Raw genomic sequence first — 21,414 nt, 5'->3', positions numbered from 1 at the left:
GTATTTAAGGTGAGGGCTTCACCATTCTGAAGAGTTACTCAGTTTTCCTGGGTCTCTCCCACATATACGTATTATTAAATTTTTAATTTCTGTTAATCTCATACCAATTTAATTTTTACACCAGCCAGAAGAAACTAAAGAGTAGATGAAAATTTCTTCTTCCCCGACAGTAACATAGATGAACAGGAAGAATTAGGATCTTGTGTCTACTTGTCATTTTAAGGAGTCATTTAAAGAGAGATTATTATTACTATTATTGACTAGGATGCAGATGGAGTCAACAGCATCCAACACAACCAGAAAGCCCAAGTAGTGAAAATATTTCCTTTTGAGGAAAACTGATTGTGTAAAGAATATCTTAAAACTAAGGAAATTCCAAATAAGATCTTTGGCCAGCTGACTCTTAAAGTTGCTCAGCACAGATATGTTATTCAGCATGCAATTAGTAAGTGTCAGATGTTACTGCTACTACTAAAGGAGAGAAAATGTGAAGAAATGGTCCTTCTTGATTTCCTTGTCAAACACTACAGAACATTCTCTTCAGTGGGTCCTTTTCTATACTTATCTAATAGCACCTGGAGCCTTTCATTTTGCCTTGTTCAACAGTATTTGTTGTGTTATCTTTCCTAGTAGATTGTGAGCTAATTGGATGAAGAAACATTTCCTTCTGTTCTCACTGTAGGACCTAGCATGGTGCTGTCAAACAATAATTAGTATCCAGGTTGCAAAGAACAAAGAGCTTTGTTTGGAGTTTTAGGAATTGTCATTTGGCAGACACAGATTTAGGTAAAACTGAAATAGTGTTCTGGGGAAGAGAGTCAGAGGGTATAAAGGCAAAAGCCACAAGGTTGTTAAAGTTGTCTTGCAAGAATTATGATTGGCTCTGTGGACCAAAAAATCAGTCGATCTGAGAAAGAAATGGAAAGTTTTCTCTGAGCCAAATTGAAGACTATAATCCAGGAACAGCCTTTCAGAAAGCTCCAGGAATTTTTTCTCCCCTTAGAGGTTAAGTTGAATTACATAAGTTTGAGACAGAGGGTTGCACATTAAATGATATATTACTGACAGTTTACACAATGCAGATCTAGAGTACAAAGTGAGTACTGGGTCATTACAAGATAAGAAGGAAGGTTATCTCCTAAGAAGTTGTGATCCTTGTTGTGGTAGATAAAGAAGGAATGTTATCTCCTGTGGAGGTCTGGTTAATGCAGATGCACAATAGACACTAAAGCAGAGGGAGAAGAGCTAAATGGGCAAAGAAAAATTTTATGTCTACATTTTTCTTACCATAACATGAATTTTATTTCATCAGCTCTGATGCAAAAAGGAAATATTTTTCCTTAAGAGATAGACTGTCATGAGTTATTTGGGGTAGGGATCTGACAGGTATCTTCAGTTTCTATGCAGATGTTGAATGCCTGAGTTAAGACAATATGTGTCCAAAGTTCAGATTCCATCTGGGCTGAGATATGCATAAGTCCCATTTCCTCAGTGGCCTCCTGGCTCCATTTTGGAGAGCTCTCAGCCCTATTGACTCTATTTTTATTTTCCTTTCATAGTGCATTTCATATAATATTTAAGGCAGTGAAAAGAAGGAAAAGATAGAAAGCAAGGTGGAAATGATATTTTCAAATAATAAATATATTGAGTTTTTTTAAACTTTTCTGAAAATTTAAATTTATTTATTTTTAAATGTTTATTTATTTTTGGCTGTGTTGGGTCTTCATTGCTGCATGCAGGCTTTCTCTAGTTGCAGTGAGGGGGGGCTACTCTTTGTTTCAGTGTGCAGGCTTCTCATTGTGGTGGCTTCTTTTGTTGCAGAGCATGGGGTCTAGGCATGTGGGCTTCAGTAGTTGTGGCTCGCGGGCTCTAGAGTGTAGGTTCAGTAGTTGTGGGGCGTGGGCTTAGTAGCTCCATGGTATGTGGGATCTCCCCGGACCAGGGATTGAACCCATGTCCCCTGCATTGGCAGGTGGATTCTTAACCACTGTTCCACTAGGGAAGTCTCAATATATTGAGTTCTTCACAACCACTGTAAATTTAATCCTACCAATAATTCAGTGAAGCAGGCATTATTAGTTCTGTTTTGTTGATGAGGAAGTTGAGGCTTGAAGAGGATAAATAATTTGCTAAAGATCTATAGTCAATACATTGCATCTTTTTCACTCCAAGAATCTATGTTTCATCCAGTGTTTGTTCTACATCTAAGGAAAAGAAGAAAGCAAGGAAGGGTGAAGGAGGAAAGGAAGGCAGGGAGAAATTATGAAGTCAAGGAAACGGGAATGAGGGGAGGGAATCTGTTTTGCACCTGGTCAGTAATTAGGAATATGCTTTGACTTGTAAGAAGCTATTGCAGTTCCTATTTATGCTTTTGCATATAGGCATGAAGTCTTAGATAACATGATAACACGGCAGTTATAGGCTATAGGTGGTCTTTAAGCATGGTCTTGAATAAATTCATTCCAGTGAGTTCTGTGGCATGTTTCCCTCTGGGATAGAAGATAACTTCCATATAAACACTAAAACACTTAAATGTTTCTTAAAAAAGGGCAACTCCTAGTTGGTTTTCAGAGCCTTTCCTATGTCTGTTGTTTCTTAGAAAATCTAGCTTAAAATAATATGTCAACACTGAAATTTAGAGTTATGTCAAACCTATCACTTTAACTGGGCTGGGACTATGGTCATGGAGAAAGAGTAACAAATTAATTGTCTTTAACCAACCAAAAAGTTTAAACCAGTGTGCTGACCGTTTTGATGGCTTAACAGTAGTGTTACTTTGTTAGGTCTCTGGTTGAGAGGCAGAGCAATGTCCAATTTGTTATCAGAACTGAAAATTCCCCATTTCACATAGTTTCCTGTCATAAGATGATTTATTGTTTTAATTTTTGGTACAACATTTAAGACGTTAAATTTTCTTCGGGAAGACCCCATGTGGGTTTTGTTCATACTGTATATAATCTTATGTCTTGAGCAAATTTACTTGCTCAGAGAGATAAACAAAGTTGTCACTTTTTGGAATAGACAATTCTTTCAAATATTTTAATAGCTCTTTAAAGGGAGCAGAATTTATCACCCCAAAGTATACCTTTTTAGCATAGGATTGTTTTAGGCTGCTTATTTTTAAGGAACAGCAAACACTGGAGGAGCTCTGAAAACCAAGTGGAAGTTATCCTTTAGTAAGAGGCATTTACGTTTATAAGGGAATTCTCCATTTGTAAAGTGTCTTCCTCTTTGTACCAGGAAGAAAAGGATGATTGTAAATCTCTAGAAACTCTTATCAGTGGAAAAAACAGGGATTTAAATCTGCATGACAACCTCACCTCTGTTTACTGTGCTTTTCCTGGTAGCCTCTCATAACTGACTCCCCACCTCAAACTTCTTTTGGCTTTAGCTGAAGATGGTATTTAAGGTGAAGACTTTGGCCATTTCAGAGAGTTGCTCAGTATACTGGAGATTTTTGTTTTTTTTCCTGTTAATCTGTCTTATATCAATTTAATTATTAGACCAGACAAAGAACCTGGAAGGGAAGAAGGAAACATTTCTCCACCCCTACACAAGCAAGCAAAATAAACTGCTGGTCATAACCAAAGCAAATGAGGGTGACAGGGCGAGGGTAGTGATTATATAGACCAGGAACAGAGATCCAGACCTCCAGGTTCAGGTGCTCCCTCTACCATCTGCTGCTTGTATGACTTTGGGCAAGTTACTTAGCCTTTCTATGCCTTCTCACTTTCTTCATCTGTAAGATGGAGATAATAATCATATTTGTTTCGTATGGTGACTGTGAGGAGTAAATAAAATGTATATGTCATTTAGGAGAGTATTGGACACAAAATACGTTCTGTATAAGCACTTGTTATTATTACTGTTACCTGAGAGCTGTTGAGTGGGTAGCCAGCCATCCTGATACTGGGTGATCACTGGGAAACTGAAAAGCAGAGTGAGGAGTTAATAAAAGCAAACATTAAATTACACATCTGTCAGGGGAGAGGAAGATGATGACTTTCATAAGAAAATTTAGGCCCTAGTTCCTAACACACATACATACTGCTTTATTTAAAGACACAAAGGAAGAAAATAAAAAGATGTAGTAATTAAAAAAAAATCATTTAAAATGGTTTTAAAAATATTTCCTAAATAGAGAATAATTTGAAAGTAATTTCAGGGCTTCTTATAGAGAACAAAATTGTTCATATTTTCATATTTTGTAGATATTGGTAGTTTTATTCCTCTCTCTGTCTTGACTTAATGTCTACCCTTTGGGTATCATGGAATTTGCTTTATCTTAGTTTTCATTTTCACTATTCACTGTTGCCACCTTCCTAAAAAATGGAGGCTTCCCAGGTTTCTTTTAGGCCCACACTCAGATAAAAGAACTTTTTCATTTTCTTCATTAAAAAACATTGCGTAACTAACACCATACACAAAAATAAACTCAAAATGGATTAAAGACCTAAATGTAAGGCCAGACACTATAAAACTCTTAGAGTAAAACATAGGTAAAACACTCTGACATAAATCACAGCAATATCCTTTTTGACCCACCTCCTAGAGAAAGGGAAATAAAACCAAACATAAACAAATGGGACTTAATGAAACTTCAAAGCTTTTGCACAGCAAAGGAAACCATAAACAAGATGAAAAGACAACCCTCAGAATGGGAGAAAAGAGTTGCAAATGAAGCAACTGACAAAGGACTAATCTCCAAAATTTACAAGCAGCTCATGCAGCTCAGTATCAAAAAAACAAACAACCCAATCCAAAAATGGGCAGAAGACCTAAACAGACATTTCTCCAAAGAAGATATACAGATTGCCAACAAACCCATGAAAGAATGCTCAACATCATTAATCATTAGAGAAATGCAAATCAAAACTACAATGAGATATCATCTCACACTGGTCAGAATGGCCATCATCAAAAAATCTACAAACAATAAATGCTGGAGAGGGTGTGGAGAAAAGGGAACCATCTTGTACTGTTGGTGGGAATGTAAATTGATACAGCCACTATGGAGAACAGTATGGAGGTTCCTTAAAAAACTACAAATAGAACTACCATATGACCCGGCAATCCCATTACTGGGTATATACCCTGAGAAAATCATAATTCAAAAAGAGTCACGTACCACAATGTTCATTGCAGCTCTCTTCACAATAGCCAGGACATGGAAGCAACCTAAATGTCCCTCGACAGATGAATGATAAAGGAGATGTGGCACATATATACAATGGAATATTACTCAGCCATATAAAGAAACGAAATTGAGTTATTTGTAGTGAGGTGGATGGACCTATAGTCTGTCATACAGAGTGAAGTAAGTCAGAAAGAGAAAAACAAATACTGTATGCTGACACATATATATGGAATCTAAAAAAGAAAAGTTATGAAGAATCTAGGGGCAGGACAGGAATAATGACGCAGATGTAGAGAATGGACTTGAGGACAGGGAGGGGGGAGGGTAAACTGGGACGAAGTGAGAGAGTGGCATGAACTAACGTATACTACAAAATGTAAAATAGATAGCTAGTGGGAAGTAATCACATAGCACAAGGAGATCAGCTCTGTGCTTTGTGACCACCTGGAAGGTGGGATAGGGAGGGTGGGAGGGAGGCGCAAGAGGGAGGGGATATGGGGATATATGTATATGTATAGCTGATTCACTTTGTTATAAAGCAGAAGCTAACACACCATTGTAAAGCAATTATACTCCAATAAAGATGTTTAAAAAAAAAAAAGAAAAAAGATGTTAAAAAAATTGGATACAAATTGTTATCATAAATTTAAGAACTGTGTGGATCAGGGTGGAGAAATGGAGGAAGAAATAAAGGCGATAAGAGCTGACTTTAGAATAAATGATTAAAACATGCACATTATGAAACAGAAATGGTTTCCTCAACCCCTGGGGAGTTTTCAAGTGAATCCAGAATTGCAAAGATTAACAATAGCTTTGAAAGTTAACAGGCCCTTGAGTAAAATAAATACTTTGGATATCAATTAAAGCAGCAAGAGAATGAATTATGTGTTAACCTAGTGAAATTTGCCTTGAATGAAAGGCTCTGAAGGTAATTAAAGTGAAATTAAGGACCCTATTTGAATAGGAGTAGTGGCCTTTATTATTTCAGAAGAGTTAGAGGAGAGTTTAAATAAACAACTTGATTTGGGATTTAATGTCAATTTTAGCATGACCTTTGTTAGAGCCACTGTCTGAAGTAGCATCATATGAAGGGAGAGCCCCTTAGATGGGCACGGGGTTGAATTATCAAAGAAGAAGGAGGTACAGGAAACAAGTGTACTGGTAGCTGGAAAGGAGAAGCAGTGGGGTGGAATTAATATAAAAATTGAGAGTTAGGGAGAAAGAGGCTGTTCAGATACTACCATTACCTAAAAGTAGGCAAACTCACATTCCTTTTGAAGTCTTGACTTTTTGCTTTTTTTCCCTTTGGCTTAGCCATACCCATACTTTCTGGTTAATTCAATAGCTAGGGAGAGTAAAATTAATGGTTAACTGATTCTTAGTGATGGTGAGGAAGAAATTTCTGTGTACCCTTCTAGGTCCTTCTGGCTGGTCTAAGAACTAAGTTGATATGAGGCAGATTAACAGGAAAAAATTAAAAGTTTAATAACATGTATACATGAGAGAGACCCAGGAAAAGTGTGTAAGTCACCAAAATGGTAAAGCCCTCACCTTAAATATCATCTTCAGCTAAAGAAAAAAGACGATTTTGAGGGTAGAGGGAGTCAGTTATGGGTGGTGACCAGGAAGAGCACAATAAACAAGTTCTGAGAGATTTGGTTATCCTCCTCTTTTTGCTACAGAGAAGAAGACACCCTTACAAATGGAGATTTCCCTTAAAAATGTAAATGTTTTTTACAAAAGAGTAACTCCTACTTGGTTTTCAGAACCTTTCCTATGTCTGCTGTTTCTTAGGAAATGTAGCTTAAAGTAATTAATATACCAAAGAGATATAGGGATGGCACATTTTTCTCCCCTACACTAGCAATTGCCTTTTTGGAATTTAAATGGGATATTTAATACCAAGTCCAATTGCAGCAAGTGTATTGTATGTTTTAAAAATGACACTGATAAAGATTTTTGAAAAGGCAAAACTGTTATGTTCCTGGATAGCACACATCAGTATTCTTAAGAACACTACTGAGAGAGAAGACTGAAGAGAATTTAATTGAAGTCCATTGGTTAGTAAAGTTTTCAAAATGTAAACCATAAGTCTTCAGATAGATGATGTCCAATGTTTGAAATAGGTATGTTTCCAAAAAAGGTTTTTTGAAGTTTCAACATTGAGATAGTGTATGAGAAAAAATATTAATCAATAGTCAGTCTAAGAAAGAGAATTTTATTTGAACCAACCTGAGGATTATCAGCTGGGAGATAGTCTTTCAGAAAGCTCTGAGGATTGTTCCACCTGTTAGAGGTCAAAGCATAGTAACATAAGTTTTTCAGACAAAGGGTTATACATCAAAGTAATATATTGACAGTTTACATAGTCCAACTGGGCGAGTAGTGGGTCATTGTGACTCCTTACAGGATTAAGAAAGGAATGCTGTCTCTGAAGGTATTACCTTGCTGGCAAGTATTCCTGTGTCTTCTAAGGAGATCTAGGTAATATATAATGCATATGCACAATACACCCTAGAGGAGAGAGGGTAGTGGCTCAAATGACATAGAAAATTTAATGTTAAAATTTTTCTTGCCTTAAAATAATTTTACTTCATTAATTTCCCCCTTTTGATCATTAATTTTTTGATAGAAAGCATTAGGTGAACAAATATTTCGTCCTTCAATGCCAGGGTGGCTGCTTACCTGCCCTTAGTCCATCATGTCCCTGGCCGCCAGGTCTTAATAGCTAGGTTCTTTTTTTCTTGTTTCTTTCTTTCTTTCTTTTTTTTTTTTTCTTTTTTCTTTTTAGGGAGTTGCATTAGTAAGATGTCTGGCAAGGACTAACAGTCAATTCCAAGTTGTTTAATACGACTTAGGCCAATTTTAATTTACATGTGCATTGTGCATCTTCATTTTACAGAGAACTATATAAGTGATCAATAGTCTCAAGTTGTTTAGATATCATTTACTTAGTAAGAGTAGGTGATATATAGCCTGAAAGACAAGAAACAATCACTTAGTAAATTACACAAAATGTAATCAAAATTGCCAATAGGAGTAACAATGTCATTAGTGAAGATTTAAGCTAGGAATCTCCTAAACCAAACCATTTTCCTAATATTTCCCTAAACTGGGAAAAGATTATTCAGAGCAGAAATTTGATTTTTCATATGTGTCATAAGGCAGGTTATATTAGAAGACCCATAAGGTGTGAAAACATGACATTCGGTATGTATTATAGCTCAGGTTTCCCCTTAGGAAGCTGTTAGAATATGGAAGGCCATGTGATTCTGTAGGACCACTTTTCTCATCATGCAGACTTCTGAATTTAGCAAGCTAATGGCTTAAGTACTATCATTCAAAGCTTGTTGAATAGATTTTTTTTAAGTGTCTATGTGAGTTAATGACATCTTCTATTCAAAGTGAAGAAACAGATATTGTGACCAAATGATCATACCATTGGAAAAATTGAAGCCAACATACCGCATTAAAGGCTGATTGACAAGTGCTGTTTCCAAGGCTACCCATAGGTGACCTTGAGTCAAGGGAAACCTATTGTGCCTCTTCCTAACCAACCTTGGGGAAGCCAAGGCCATAAGTTTATTCCACAAATCCCCTGTGTCCCATTAGGAGCTATGCAATATATTGATATTTCTGGTCATCTTAAACCAATCAGTTCCAAATCAATCTCTGGTCCTCAAAGTTATAGTATATTGAAAATTTTCAGGGATTATCCATCCTAATCTATGAATAGTGTTAGGTTGATTATCTTTGCAGTCTCAGTGGTTGAAATAATCCCTGGACAATCCTATGTGCTGAGATGAAGGCATACTTAAGGGTGATATACTATGTTATTGCCAAGGACTTATTAAATCCCTTAAAGAAAATGGAAAGCTATCAACTGATTATCTTCTGTTAAGTACAAACTTTCAATTATGTCCATGGTGGATGTTATTGCAAATCCAGCTCAGTAATGTCCCCATTCATCTTTTAAGTAGGATCCACCTGTAAACCAAATTAAGTCAGCATTATCAATAGAAATTTCTTGTAAATCACTACTAGGAGTAAGAAAATAATCAGTAAAAGGCAGTCATGGCTGTTTTCTTTCTGTGGTGCTAGAAGCAAAGTTTTGGGGTTAAGATTATCACATTCAGCCAAGATAATATTAGGTAAAGAAAGCAACAGTACCTCATAGGAGATGAGTCAACTCACAGAACCGTGCTGAGTACAATGAGAATTTAAAAGGGATTCAACTGAGTGTGGAATACAGTCAAAGGAGACCTATTATAAGCTCTTCAGTATCTTTTCACAGAGAGCTGTTTATTGAAACAGCCCTCATGCACAATCCTTTAGCCACTGAATATAGCTCCTGGCTGTAATATCCTATGGGTTGATGCTGGTCACCATGCCTTTGGGTTAACACTTGTAGGGCATTGCCTTTATATTCAGGTACAAAGGGAAAAAAATGGTAATTTGTGATAAAGATGGCCTAATGCTAGAACCTGAGTCAATGAAGATTTTAAAGCATCTGTAGTCTTTTCTCTTTCTATTGTCCATTCAATTGGGTCTGGTCAGCCAGACTTAAGTAATTCATACAGAAATTGGACAATGAAGGGAAAAATTAGGTATCCAGTTCCGACAGTATCCAGTTAGACCTCAAAATCCTCTCAGCTGTTTGTTTTGGGGAGCAAGAAGGCCAGGATTCCTTGAAATCTTTCAGAATCAGTTACCAGTCCTTCCTTAGCAAATGACCTAAGTCATTCACAGTTGGTAAGCAGAATTACAGTTTGTCTTTGGATACCTTATGTCCTTTAGAGGCTAGTAGTTGTAACAGGTGAATAGTGTCTCCTTGAGAGTCCTGTTAAGTTCTAGAGCACAAAAATAAATCATCTACATATTGAATTAAGACAGACCCATCAGAAAAATGTACATCAGCCAAATCAACTTTAAGTATTAGAAAAATAAGTGGGACTTTCAGTATAGCCCTGTTACATAACCATCCAGGTATACTGACATTCTTCCAACATGCCAGTAAAAAGGTATTGACTTTCCTTTTTCACTGGAATACTAAAGAATGCACTGCATAAGTCTGTTACTGAAAAATAACAGGTATCTGCTGGAATGACTGAGAGCAGGTTATAAAGATTAGGAACCACAGGATGACAAGGGATCACTGTGTTACTTATACTCTACATGAAGTGACATAATACCACTTGGAGGTCAACAGTGATAGGTTAAAAATGCATACTATGAACCCTAAAGCAACAATTAAGAAAGCAAATAGCTATACCTAAGTAGCCAATAAAGGAGAAAAGCTAATAAAGTTCTTCAACTAATCCAGTAGAAGGCAGGAAAAGAGGAAAAGGAAAAGAAAAATTTGAAGGGACAATTAGAAAACAAATAACAAGGTGATAGATTTAAATATAATCATATGAATAATTACAGTAAATGACAAGGTTTAGATATGCCAGTAAATAAAGAATGTCACATTAGATTAAAAAAATTTATGCTGCTTAAAATAATTGTACATCATATATAAAGATGCAAATAGTTTACAAGTAAAAGGATGGAATCCTGTGCTGTCACTTATCAATATAAAATTGCAATGCTATATTTATATCAGACAAAGTAGATTTTGGAGAAAATAATATCAGAGGTAAAGATATAATTTCATGATAAGAAAAATATCAGTTCATCAAGAGGTTGTAATATGACTAAATATTTATGCACCTAATAATGCAGCTTTAAATACATGAAACTATGAAACAAAAAATAAAACTGCAAGGAGAAATAGACAAATTCACAATTATAGTTGAAGATTTAAGTGCCATTATTTCAGTAATTGATAAAATAAAAACACACAAAATCAGTAAGAATATAGCAGACAGAAAATTAGTAAAAGTATAACATGATCAACCAAGGTAAAGATATAACAACATGATTAATCAAGTTGACCTAATTGATGTTTGAAAAATTTGCCACTCACAAACAGAAGAATATACATTTAAAAACATTTAAAATATTTAAAGGGACCATTTATAAAGATCTACCATATTCTGAGTTGTAGAGTAAGTTTCAATAAACTTAAAATGATTTAAGCCATATAATGTGTGTTCTCTCACATCAGTGTAATTAAATTAAAATTGTTAATAGAAAGATATCTGGGAAAACTTCAAATATCTGAAACTAAATTACATACTTGTGGATAACTCAGGGGACAAAGAGGAAATCAAAACTAAATAAGAAAGTATTTTAAACTGAAGGAGAATGAAAATTCAGCATACAAAAATTTGTGGGATACTACTAAGCCTCACTGAATACCTAAATACCTAAGCACTAAATACCTGTATTAGAAAGAAGAAAAGTGTCAAGTCAATTACCTCATCTTGTACATTAAGAAACTAGAAAAAAAAAAACCAAATTAAACCTAAAATTAGTAGAAGAAATAACAAAGGTGAGAATCAAAATTTAGGAAATTGAAAACAGGAACATAATAGAGAATATCAGTTAAACCCAAAGTTACTCCTTTGAGAAGATCAATAAAATTGATAAGACACTAGCCTGAATGATCATGAAAAAAAGTGAGAAAACACAAATTACCCACATCAGGAATGAGAGAAATGATACCATTAGAGATACTGAAGAAATGGAAAGTATATTACGGATCACTTTTTGCCAATACATTTAACAACTTAGATAAAATGAACAAATTCCTTGTATGACACAAATTATCAAAGTCCACACTGAAATAGATACTTGGATAGCTCTCTATCTATTAAAGAAATTAAAATTGTGGGTTAAAAACTTTCCTACAAAGAGAACACCCATTCCACATAGCTTCACTGGTGGGTTATACCAAACATTTAAGGAAGAAATAATACTAGTATTATGATACTTCTACAGAAAAGATAAGGGACTATATCACATTCATTCTATGAAGTCAGCATTACCCTGACACAAAATAAGCCAATGACAGCACAAGAAAACTATAAACCAGTATTCCATAAAGGAGAATACAAAGTTCTAAAGAATGTTTTTGCAAATTGAAGCCATCAATATATAAAAAAGAATATTATATGGTGACCAACTAGGATTTATATAGATCTTCCTTGACTTATGATGGGGTTACATCCCAATAAACTCATTGTAAGTTGAAAATATCAAAAATGCATTTAATAGCATAACCTACCTTAAATGTGCTCATAACACTCGCATTAGCCTACAGTTGGACAAAATCATTTAACAGCAGAATGGTTATAAGTGTGTTGGTTGTTTGCTTTTGTGGTTGTGTAGCTGACTGGGAGCTGTGGCTGGTTGCTGCTGTCCATCCTCACTAGAGAGTATTGTACTGCTTATTGCTAGCCTGGGGAAAAGATGAAAATACACAATTTGAAGTATGATTTCTACTGAATGCATGTCACTTTGGCACCATTGTAAATTCGAAAAATTGTAAATTGAACCATTGTAGCTCAAGGACCTTCTGTACAAGGAGTGCAAGGTTTGTTTCACATTTGAAAAATCAATCAATGTAATTCATTATAATAACAAACTAACAAAGAAAACTACGTGATCATCTCAATAGGTATAGAAAAAGCATTTGAAGAAAATCCATTATTCATTCCTTAAAAAAAAAAAAAAACAACTCACCAAATTAGGAGTATGAGGAGTTTATTCAAACTGATAAATGGCATATATTAAAAACCTACAGATAACATGATACTACATGGTGAAACCATGGGTGCTGTACCCCTAAGATGGAGTACAAGACAAGGATGTCCACCCTTATCATTTCTGTTCAATATTGTACCTGGAGGTTTTCAATAGTGGTGAGGGCAGAAAAAGAAAACATTCAAATGGAAGAGAAATAGGTAAGAGAAGGAAGAGAAATAGGTAAAATTGAAGTTGTCTTCATTTATGCATTACATGATAATCTGTGTAGCAAATCTGCGGGCATATACAAAAAAAATCTTTGGGAAGTAATAAGTGAGTTTACTAAGTTTGCAGGATGAAAGATCAATGTAAAACTCAATTTTCTCTCTATATACTAGCAATGAATAACTAGAAATTGAAATTAAAAATAATAGTATTTAAAATAGCTTAAAATATGAAATAGAGGTAAATTTGAAAAGAGTAAAAGTCTTGTATAATGAAAATTACAAAATGTTTATGAGAGAAATTGAGAAATATACGGTGTTAATTGTTCAGAAGATTTATTATGTTAAAATTTCAAATCTCCCTAAATTGATGTATAGATTCCAAACAATTTCAATCAAAATCACATCATTAGATATTAGGAAATGCACGTTAAAACCACAGTGTGATACCATTACACACCTATTAGTCCAAAATTAAAAAGATTGACCATACCAAATGTTGTCAAGGATGTGAAGCAACTGGAACTCTCTTACACTCCGGGCAGAATGCACTTAATGAAATAGTGCAATCACTTTAGGAAATTGTTTGGCAGTTTCTTAAAAAGTTAAATGCATATCTACCATGTGATCCAGGCTCTCTACTCCTTAGAGCATACACTTATGCAAAGACTTACACAGAACGTTGTACCTGCTTTGTTTTTAATAGGGAAAAACTGGAAACAACCCATATGTCAACCAAGAGGTGAATAGTTAAACTGTGATACCTCACACAATTGAATACTACTCAGCAGTAAACAGGAATGAGCTCTTGATACATGCTACAATGTGGAAGGGTCTTACAATATGCTGAGTGAGAGAAGCCTATACAAAAAAATAAAGCATATAATGTCTGGTTACATTTTGTAAAAATCTAAGATATGCAAACTAATATTTAGTGACTTATAGTGGTTGCTTGGGAACAGTGGGGACAAGAAGGGGTGGAATGAAGGGATTACTAAGGAGTAAAAGGAGATTTTTGTGTGGTAACAGAATGTTCATTATGTTGATTGTGGTCATGATTTTATGGTGTTTACACCTGTTAAAAGTGTACAAACTAAATATGTGCAGTTTATTGTATATTAACTACTTGACTGAATAATGGTTTTTTTTAATTTCAAGAATCTTCTGGGATGGAAAAAATAATTATGCTTAAAAGTCTGAAGTAAGCCTTTGTTTTTTTAAAGACATTAAAACATGTCTATTTATAAACCTTTCTATAATTATAGATGCATTAAAAATACAAAGAAACTCTTCTATTCAGAGTCTTAAATTTCTGTTAATACCGCACCTGAAGCACAAATACAGTATTTAAAAATGAAACAAAGTAAAGTTGAAAACAGAGGTCAGGAATGTAAGGCATGCTAATTCAAATGTAATTTTGACATTTAGTTGAGATAAATATCTTTCTGTGTTTGTACAGAATTGAAAATTGACTAGGACATTAGTGAGAACACCCAGAGACTATTTACTAGAACTGAAAAGTAAAAGCAAGGTGACAAAGGATCAGTGATTTATGAATATAGCCTGGTTCAGTAAAAGAAGTGAAATAAAAAATCTCAAGTATATACCTTACTAAATCCTTTCTTCATATAAAATCAACTCCATGAGCTGCGAATTGCCCCCAAAGAAACATAAAAGTGGTATATAGGAAAAGCTAAAAGGACAGTTAGTTCTTTCCTTGTCAATGTAAGATTATTCCTTATCAGGAATTCACTTTTATTTGACCTGTGGTTTAAAAAAAAAAATCCTTATAAATGGATTTTCATTCAATCTCATTTCAATCACTTTCTTCAAAAATCTGTCCCTTAAATTTATAGTCTTTGATGTCATTAAAATCATGGTCTTTAGTATATTTAGTTCTCAATTTAATTTAATCAAACTTATCTCATCCACTGATGGTTTTAGACCTGTTTTGGCATTTCCAGTTTCCTGATGTCATCTATTCAATTGATCAACATCATCCAGGCTCCCAAGAGCTTCTATTTCTCTCCTTGGCTACCTTCCTTTTGGCTATTTCTCTGGTAATTTACAACCTTAGCTGTGTGTGAGTGTGTGTGTGTGTGTGTGTGTGTGTGTGTGTGTGTGAATGTGTGTGTATTCTCTTCCTCTCTCCTGGTAAGATTAAAGATGGCAAATGTCAAACAGTAAGTTGACTTCTTGTTGGTAGCTTAATAAAAATATTTAGTAGGAAGAGGATAAAAAGACTAATACAAATGAGCTTAGGATTCCTCTGCCATCAGTTATTTGCAGTTTGCTTTTTACCATTAATGGGCAGAATTTTTAATTGGTCTTCATTTTAGTGACTACACATATTCCCTTGGGAAATCATCATAGTTTCTTTATATTAATAAACAAGTCTGTCTTTTAAAACTTTCTGCATTGCACCTAGAGATCAAGACCCCATCAGAGAAAGTTGTATTTGCTTCCTAAGTGGTAAGATAATTATCCTGTGATGCTTTAGTTGTATGCTAACAAAAATATGGGCAGTGGCTTAGGGGGCAAGGGTGAGGAAGGACATGGCAAAAGGTGGTCGATGAAACATATATTTATTCATTAGTTTTGCCAGCAAAATGTCTGTTGTAGCCATTTTAGATGGGGTCAAATATTAGGAGGGCTGGTAAATGTATTTGGTATTGCCACAGTGAGGCAAGGGCTAAAATGAATCGGTCTTTTCTGAAATTATCTTTTGACTGTGCAAGTGTTCCCGTTAGCTGGGAGGACCAGATGTATACAGCACAAGTGCTGGGGACAGTTAAAACTTCCCTAGGTATTTTAGGCTCTGGCGGCACCCCAGTGATTTAAGCTCACTATTCTACACTTGGATATGAAACAAAAAAACTTTGGTTTTTAGTATAACTAAGTAAATTTGACTTTCTTTTTCAGTTGTGTTAGGTAAAAATGTGTCTTATTTAACTGTATTTTCCCAGTGTTACAGAAATTTATTCTGAGTGAAATTACTTTCAACTTAATCACATCAGCGACAGGTAAAGAGCTAAACTAATATTTGCTCTTAAGTTGCTAGCCAGTGAAGAGCCTGTGGAGATCCTGAATATTATGAGTTACAGAAATTAATTGATGTGCCAAACTAGCTCTCATGAACCAGGCTAGGTGAAAAAAAAAAATTCTTCCATTTAGCTCACTGGTATGTTTTCAAATGTGATGTTTTGTAAACTAGTGAGTATAGTGTGGGTGTTAAAATGCTCTGTAACAAATCCAGTAGATGACATGAAAATATGCACTGCAAAACCTTTCAGACTGATTATATAATGGGACACAGGATAAACAGAGAATTAGCATTTGCCTGGTGAATTTGATCAAAATAAAGCATGATTTAATTCACATATTGCTTAATATATACCCTGGCTTATTCCTAAAATGATTTGAAAGGGAATTCAAGGGTTCAATATTAGCTAGAAAACAAACAATAAATGAAGTGGTTAAGGGACCAATACATTATATAGACAGTGCTCTAAACCTTTGAAATTTCTCACAATTCCTAAACTGCATCTTCCACTTGCTACTCTTTTCTTCTACATAGCAAAAATGTGAAAACAAACGTGAAGATATACTTCCAAGTTGGATACGTTGTTAGGGATGTACCAATCTTTTATTTTTTTAATAGTATATATTATTTAATACTACTGACTACATTTATGTTTTGGAGACAGAATAGAACTACATCATGATATAACTTATTCATATTTAGGTTGTGTAATAATTATTAAAATTTACTGAGTGTTTATGCTACTTCCTATTCTAAGCACCTTACGTGTGTTAAATTATACAATCCTCTAAACGAACCTATGAGATACTGTTATTTTCTTTACTTATGAGGGAACTGAGGTATGGAGAAATGAAGGGCTTTTCTCCTAGGGACACCCAGGTGGCAAGTAGTGGTCAGATAATGATTGGGATCTTAACTGACACAGTATAGCCTCTGTGAGTATATTATGGAACTTCTTCTAAACATGGTAACTAAATAAAAAACAAATATAGTACTTCCTGTCACTAAATCAATCAGTAATTTTACATCCTAAGGAAGTATTAAACTTTGTCATGAATTTTTCTCTAATAAAGTTTAAAAGGATTCCATTATATTTCATTAGTTTATTTGGATGTTTTAAACATTTTTTAGGAGCGAAGTTATTTCAGATCTGTTTTAACTAAAGTCAAGAAATTGCTAAAATAATATACTTAATTATAGATTTCAAATATATTGGTGTTTAGTATCTTAGTTCAGTCTGAAAGAGCTGTTGTCAATTCTTCACAATTTAAATCATGGACCTTCAGTATTTTTATTAGTCATTTCAAACATCATTTAAGGATTGACTTTATCTCTGTGAATTTGGGTCTTTGTTATATGCTCTTGCTTTTGTTGCTATTCTGATTCGGTATACCAAGTGATTGCAATTCTGTTAATGTATGTGAGGCTGGGCAAATTTGTAACCCTGTGATTTCCTGGGATAGTTGAGAGAGATAAATGAGAAAATGCATACAAAATACTGCTATTATTATCATATTCCTATCCATTGACTTTGATAATAGGCAACTATTTGCGAAATATGATTTCTTATATAGCTCTTCCTTCAACTTCTGTCTGACTCATGTCTGTGCACTGGTGATTCTTTGGCAATTGGTTCATTGACTGTCACTCAACCATTCTATAAACAACAAATGAAAACCTATGTTGTAGGCTTTTGGGCAGTGTATTTGGCTTTAAAAAAAGTTCTGGTTGTCCTGTTACATTTCCTATGATTACTTTACTCATTGAAGGATGATTCACTTTTGAGCAGCGTATTCCAGAATCTTCAGAAGAACGTGTGCCAGAACACAGGGACAGGGTATTCCTTTTTGCTCTGAACTAGTGAGATGGTGAGATTCCAACCAGTGAGATGGTGGAGGGTTGGTTACTTTGTCACTAAGGTTAAATGCTAATGAGTGATCCTTTCAGCTCTTATGATTCAAATGCATATGAGTATTTTAAAAGTTTTGTTTTCCCCATCAGAAGTATCTGGCTTATCTGATTTGGCTAGTTTTATAGGCTTCACAGTTTCCTTTCATCAGCCCTCTCATTTTCTATATCAGTATCCACCATAGCTTCAACAAAATGTAGTTGCAAATGATTTGAGTGTTCTTTTGATGGATTCACAGGGAGGAATATTGGCACCTGCATGTGGTACCAATGTGCATATTAAGATTTTATGTGGAATTATATTTCAGATTACTATCTAGTATATTTAAGAGTAAACTCTCCACATGAGAAAACAATTCTTTTGAAGGAAAAAAATAAGCATTATTTAGATATCTCACTTCTGACAAAAGATTTGCCTGATTGCCTGTCATACTGCCCAGTGATACAATTTGAATTGTAGATTTGAAACAAGGGTTTGAATTTTTAGCATTCCCCCAAATAAACATATTTATGTGGTATATTTGAGAAACTAAGTAATAAGTGTCTCTGCTTTACATTATCTTGGTAACTACCTCACTTTTCCATTTTACAGAAGCACATCTCTTAACTGAATTAATGGCCACATGGTTAGCTTGTATTCTAGTCATTCTCACAGAAGCCTATTCACTTTTCATTTCCACTACCTGACTGTATTGCTTTCCTATTTGGGGAGATGGATAGGCATGGGAAAAACTAGCTGATCAAGGTTAAAAAGAAAGTAAACAAAATATATATTCTAGTTCAGAATTAGGTAAGTTAATTAATGATAGGCACTTAATAAATATTTGTTAAATACATTAAATAAAAGTGACATTAATATTTTGGTATTTTTTGTAATCAAATTAGCCCCTTCATTTTATGGGATATTTTAGGGATAAAGCTTAAGTGTAAATAATACCCTGCAACCCCTACAATTTAGGAGAATTGGTGAAAAAATGAAAGGGCTTTCCTTCACATAATGACAAAAAATAACAATTAGATACCACCTTCTAGATGCCAAGCACTTTTCTAAGAGCCAGTCTGCATAAGAACCTTATGAAGAAGATATTATTGATTATTCCCAATCTACAGATGAGGAAACTGAGGTACAGAGAAATTAATTCATACAAATGATAAGTTGCAGAGCTTCTCCAATGTTTGTATTCTTAATATTAACATTTAATCCAAATATATTTATTTATGATATATGTGTGTGTCCTTTATGAAATTAGTATATATTTTCTTTTATTCATTTAAGAAATATTAAACATTTATCATGTATAAGGAACTGCATAAAGTCTTGAAGATGCAGTGCTGAACAAGATAGATGTAGTTTGTGTCTTCATATAGCTCACAATCTAGTGAGCAAATTAAAATTTTGAGACCCTACTGAGGCATGCTAACTATAGACATGATCATTAATGGCTCAAAAAGTGGATCATTTCTAGGGACCAATGTTGCAAGGTCAGCTTTCTCCTCCTTGTCAGACTTACTCCACAAAACTTTGACCTAATAGTTAGACTCTTCCAATCTTTCTTACTTTGAATTTACTTATTGTAATTTTCACTTATCTGATCCTTCTTTGTATCATGTCAACATTTTCTTATATTGTTATCTGAAGATTTTATGCATAATTGTCATATAATCCCATTGGGTGTAGGGTTTTTGGATGTAAGGCTGATACTTTATGCTTCTTCAGTTTTCCTTCTACATATCAGAATAAATACTAGAAATTTAATTAGTTGTGTTGATGGGGACATCTCAGGTTTTTTTTTTTTTAACATCTTTATTTGAGTATAACTGTTTTACAATAGTGTGTTAGTTTCTCATTTACAACAAAGTGAATCAGTTATACATATACATATGTTCCCATATCTCTTCCCTCTTGCATCACCCTCCCTCCCACCCTCCCTCTCCCACCCCTCTAGGTAGTCACAAAGCACAGAGGTGAACTCCCTGTGCTATGCGGCAGTCAGGTTTTTTTTTTATTTTGGCAAACATTCTTTGGATTGAATTGAATTAAATCATAATTATTTTGCAGTGGGGGACTTCTTAAAGTGTTATGTGCAGCAATATCAAAGAAAATATAATTTTAAAAGTTTATTATTATGGTTATCATCCAAGATGTATTAACATGTCTTTTAAGAAAAAGCTAATACTCATATTTAAAGCCTGTGTTCTCATATAAATGTAGAGATAAATATCTTATACAATCTGGCTGTTGGGATTTAGTTTGTAAATTAAGCATTTAGATCTCAGTAAGGCCACAGATATCCTTTCTTGTATACAGAGTGATAAGAAAGTAAAGTAAGGCACAGGAAAATGGTTGTAAAGAAACAAACACTTGAAAAACTAAAAACTTCCACATCATGAACAGTAGAAATAAAACTACTCTTTGATGTTAAAGGCTCAAACAAAATAACCTCTCTCTCTTTTACTTTGGTCTGCCTGCTACTCTGAATTGTTTTCAAAATAAATAGGTGGTATATATTTGTTTCTATGTTGCACTATGTGAACAGAAGGCAGAGAGGCAGGTGGCCTTGAAGTTATGATGTAAGTGATTGCTCAGATCCTGGGCTCCATTTCCATCCTGCCTCACCTTGTTTAAGACTACTGCTCAGAAGAATATGAGAATTTGGTTTGTAGACCCACTCAGGGCTTTGGGATTAGACTGCATATCAGTCTAATTGCATGGGCCAAAGAGGGCCACATTCCAGCATGTAAGAACACAAGGATGGCAGAATGGACACCCTCCTCTCTTACACTTGCTTTCCTATCCAGAAAGTCACATATGATCCAGTTTTCCCAGCAAAGAAACTGTCTTTTTTCCATTGTATATTCTTGCCTCCTTTGTTGTAGATTGATTGACCATAGGTGCATGGGTTTATTTCTGGGTTTTCTATTCTGTTCCATTTATCTGTGTGTGTGTTTTTGTGCCAATACCATACTGTTTTGATTACTGTGGCTTTTTAGTATAGTCTGAAGTCTGGGAGTGTCATACCTCCAGCTTTGTTCTTTTTCTCCAATTGCTTTGGCAATTCAGGGTCTTTTGTGGTTCCATATAAATTTTAGGGTAATTTGTTTTAGTTGTGTGAAAAATGTCATGGGTAATTCCATAGAGATTGCATTAAATCTACAGATTGCTTTGTGTAGTATGGACATTTTAACAACATTAATTCTTCCAATCCCCAAACACAGTATATCTTTGCATTTTTTATATCATTTTCAAATTCCTTTATCAGTATTTTATAATTTTCAGTGTATAGGTCTTTCAGCTTCTTAATTAAGTTTATTCCTAGGTATTTTATTCTTTTTGATGCAATTTTAAATGGGATGTTTTCTTGCTTTTTTTTTTGATAATTCATTAAGAGTGTATAGGAAAGCAACAGATTTCTGTATATTAATCTTGTATCCTGCAACTTTACTGAATTCATTTATTCTAGCTTTTTTTG

The sequence above is a fragment of the Kogia breviceps genome, chromosome 2 (assembly GCF_026419965.1).
Source record: "Kogia breviceps isolate mKogBre1 chromosome 2, mKogBre1 haplotype 1, whole genome shotgun sequence".
In the NCBI taxonomy this organism is placed as follows: Eukaryota; Metazoa; Chordata; class Mammalia; order Artiodactyla; family Physeteridae; genus Kogia; species Kogia breviceps.
The sequence above is the reverse complement of the archived record's forward strand: the minus strand, read 5'-3'. Positions refer to the sequence as shown.